The sequence below is a fragment of the Silene latifolia genome, chromosome 2 (assembly GCF_048544455.1).
Source record: "Silene latifolia isolate original U9 population chromosome 2, ASM4854445v1, whole genome shotgun sequence".
NCBI classification, from domain to species: Eukaryota; Viridiplantae; Streptophyta; class Magnoliopsida; order Caryophyllales; family Caryophyllaceae; genus Silene; species Silene latifolia.
The window spans coordinates 102,474,427-102,478,247 of record NC_133527.1 but is presented as its reverse complement, the minus strand read 5'-3'; the positions used below and the strand labels follow the sequence as shown (position 1 = coordinate 102,478,247).

General features: G+C 38.4%; 1 pseudogene; it reads right to left on the bottom strand.

The window, feature by feature from the left end:
• Positions 1–3,034: 3,034 nt before the first annotated feature.
• On the bottom strand, positions 3,035–3,133 carry LOC141645187 (small nucleolar RNA R71; annotated as a pseudogene).
• Between the last annotated feature and the right edge of the window lie 688 nt (positions 3,134–3,821).

Here is a 3,821-nt window from a genome sequence, read left to right as displayed (position 1 = left end):
TCACGAAGCACGAAGAAGAATTGCTAAAGTCATTCAATCGGGCTTCTTTTGGCCTACCATGTTTGAAGATGCTAGAGAATTTATTCTTCATTGTGATCCTTGCCAAATAACCGGGAACATTTCTTGGAGAAATGAGATGCCGTAACAAGGAATATTGGAGGTAGAAATTTTTGATATACGGGGAATTGACTACCAAGGACCATTTGTATCATCTCAAGGAAACAAGTACACTCTTGTAGCCGTCGATTATGTATCAAAGTAGGTAGAAGCAATTGCTACCTCAACCGACGATTCCAAAATGGTTACTAAACTTCTCAAGAAAGTAATCTTTCCAAGATTCGGAGTCCCTAGAGCAATCATTAGTGATGGAGGGACACACTTCCATGAGAAGAAGCTCACATCTCTTTTGAAAAAGTATGGTGTTCAACATAGAACCGGCTTGGGATATCACCCTCAAACAAGCGGTGAATTTGAAGTTTCGAATAGAGAGTTCAAGCAAATTCTTGAGAAGGTTGTTAACAAGACTCGTAAGGATTGGAGCATGAAGCTTGATGACACTCTTTGGGCTTAAAGGACGGCGTATAAGACTCCCATAGGAGCCTTGATGTGACTCATATTTGAGCACATTTAGTCCCCGAATTAACCTCGTTCCTATGCTTTATAGTGCATAATTGGGTCATTTACTATCTTTAGTTTCCCATTTTGCATATTCTTTGATGTTTTGTCCCCTTGGTAGTAAAGGAGTGCTAACCTTGCATTTACATGGTGAATTGGAGCTAAATTGATCGCATCTAATGACCAAGCATCAAAGAGACGACATCACTAAAAGATCTATGTAGATAATAAAGTAAAATGGGCAATGACGAAAGGATCCTTGTATCCCCGGAATGATCCTCGCGGATTATGAAGGAAGAAAAGAAGAGAAGCAGTCAGCCATGGGATCCGAACGGATCACAGACGATCCGAGCGTCTTCCTTCACCACCATCCGAGCGTCTCCCAGCCAAGACGCTCGTCTTGCAGCCAAAGGATCTGAGCGTCTCCCAGACAACCCGCTTGGATCACAGCCCAGAGAGCCCGTGACACATCCCAAGAAGCACGGATCATGGCGAGACTAGCAAAACGAATATGCTCATTTCCTCCGAGAGGAGCATTTCCTCAACTTTTCTTAAGGGTTTTAATAGTCATTTAAGCCCTTATTAACCCTAATTTATGTACCTAATATTTAGTATAAATACCCCATTGTGCTCCTTAGATTAGCATGCTCTCTTAATACTTTCTTAATCAAGTTCTAATCATTCCTTAATCTTGTAATCAACTTTAAATCTAGTCTTAATACGAATCTCAATACTTAATCTGTCCTTAATTTCTCTATTGTTCTTCATTTATTTTGGGTAATTAGAAGATTATTTGGGTTTATTTGGAGGATTGACAACCTTCCATCAATCATCAAGTACTTCTATTATTCTTTGAATTATTATTTTGGAATCTCCATAGGTATAATTCTCTTAATCCTTGTTTTAATTATTGTTAATATTTCTTACTTGTTCATCATGTTTTGCCTTGTTAATATGATTGACAACCTTGTTAGCATGTTAAACTTAATAATGAGTGAGTAGTTTCCTTAGCTAGGGTTAATGGGGAATTAGGGGAAACCAACATGGGGAATGATTCATGCTTTATCTAATATGTTTTCATAATTTATTTGCTTGCTTGTTGTGATTTCAACTTATGCACATGTTATGTTTGATGAAATGCGAGCCTATGAATCCTTGCATTTTCTACCCATCACCTATCTTTTCAATGAGACTTGTAAGCTTATACACCAACTCGAGTCTCATTAGACCATGCATATAGTTGGATAGGAAGGACTAAGTCGACTTGTAGGTGTTGTACAATCTAATCAATTCGGCCCTGGGACACAAACCTTCTTTGGGATTGTAAGCTTATACACCAACTCGATCCCATCACAACAATAATTGCTTGATTATAATTTGAGAATATATTTTTATGATCAACTCCCATGAATCCCCTATGAACCCATGACACCGTAGTGCTTTTAATCAATTGTTTACATCTCATTTTAATCACCTTGCTTGTTTTTTTATTACCTTGCTTTTATATTGTTGATCTCCTATCTCAACCCAAATTGTGACACCCTAAGACACGACCAATTACAATTGAAAATCCTACATTAATACCCGTCCCTTGGGATCCGACTTTTACTTACCTCTTTGCTAAGAGTATTTTGTGAAGGTATAAATATCGTTTTGGCTAGCTAGCTTTTGACGGCGAGTATGAATCTACACCAAAAATGGTGCCATATCCGGGGACGGTGTTAACTTGATTTGATTTTCTTTAAATGTTTTTAGTTGTGTCTTTCTCTACCTTGGGGAAGTCAATCTCCTCAAGGTTGTTCTTATTGTTTTCGAGTTGTTTTATATTTTGCATGTCTAGGAGATCACAAGGTAACTTGTTACCCATTGATCTTGAAATTGAAAGAACTTTGACCAACAATAAAAGACTTGCTAGAGGTACTTTAAGAGGTATTGGAGAGATTGTGGACATTCAACCAAATAACATTGAGTTTACCAACCCTTTTGCAAGAGAAGGAGAGGATAACCCAATACAAAACCTACCACAAAATCAACCCACAATGCCTAAATTTTCATCACATTCCGTACCAACCGAGGAGAACCTACCAAATGGTACTCCTACACCACAACATTTAACAGGTAATTTCATTACCAAATCCGCATTCATACAATTAGTTGAGAGAAGTTAATTTCGAGGGATGCCTAGTGAAGACCCTTATTCTCATATGGAGACTTTTTGTGACTATTATGATGCGATTTCTCAAACCGGAGTTACTCAAGACCAAATCCGATGGGTCTTATTTCCTTTTTCTTTGATTGGTACCGCAAAACAATGGTTGAAAAGCCTAGAAAAGGATACTCTTGGAATTGATTCATGGAAGAAATTGGCACTTGCTTTCTACAATAAATTCTATCCTTCGGAGAAGACTAACATGTTGCGAGCCCAAATCACCGGGTTCAAACAAAGGGATGAGGAATCTTTGTATTAAGCATGGGAGAGATTCAAAGACACTTGTCGATCTTGTCCACACCATGGACTTAGCGAGTGGTTCCTTGTACAACAATTTTGGAATGGTCTATATGAAGACTCCTAAAACATTCTCAATATGGGATCCAATGGTATGTTCACCGAAGTTGATGACAATCAAACATGGAACAAAATTGAGGAAATGGCGGTCCATAACTCGCAATATAGTAGACCTCGGAAGGCTACTAGAGGAGGAAAACATGTAGTGGATTTCATTACTTAATTGGGTGCTCAACTAAGTGCTCACATTGACACTATTAATTTGAAGTTTGAGAAGGCCATGGCTAAAATTGAAGAGGCCTCCAAATCCCCCAAGCAACATGTTAATGCTATGGTGGCATCATCATCAATTCTAAGTGGAGTATGTGAGAGTTGTGGAACTTTGGGACATGACTAAAGTGAATGTAGGGGAACAAGTGAATGCTTTCCAAGCATACAGGAGTGACACCCCTTATTCCAACTATTACAATGAGAATACCAAATTACACCCCAATCTTTCATACAAAAGCCAAAATGTTCAAAACCCTCAACCAACATACACCCCACCTCCAACGAGAACTCAAGCTCAAAGACCCTTTTACAACCAAAGCCAAGGTTATCAAAATCAACCTCCATAAAATCAATCCAATGACCAAGGCTTTGATGTTCAAAAAGCGGTCCTATAAATGCAAGAGAATCAACAAGAATTCTTCACTCAAAT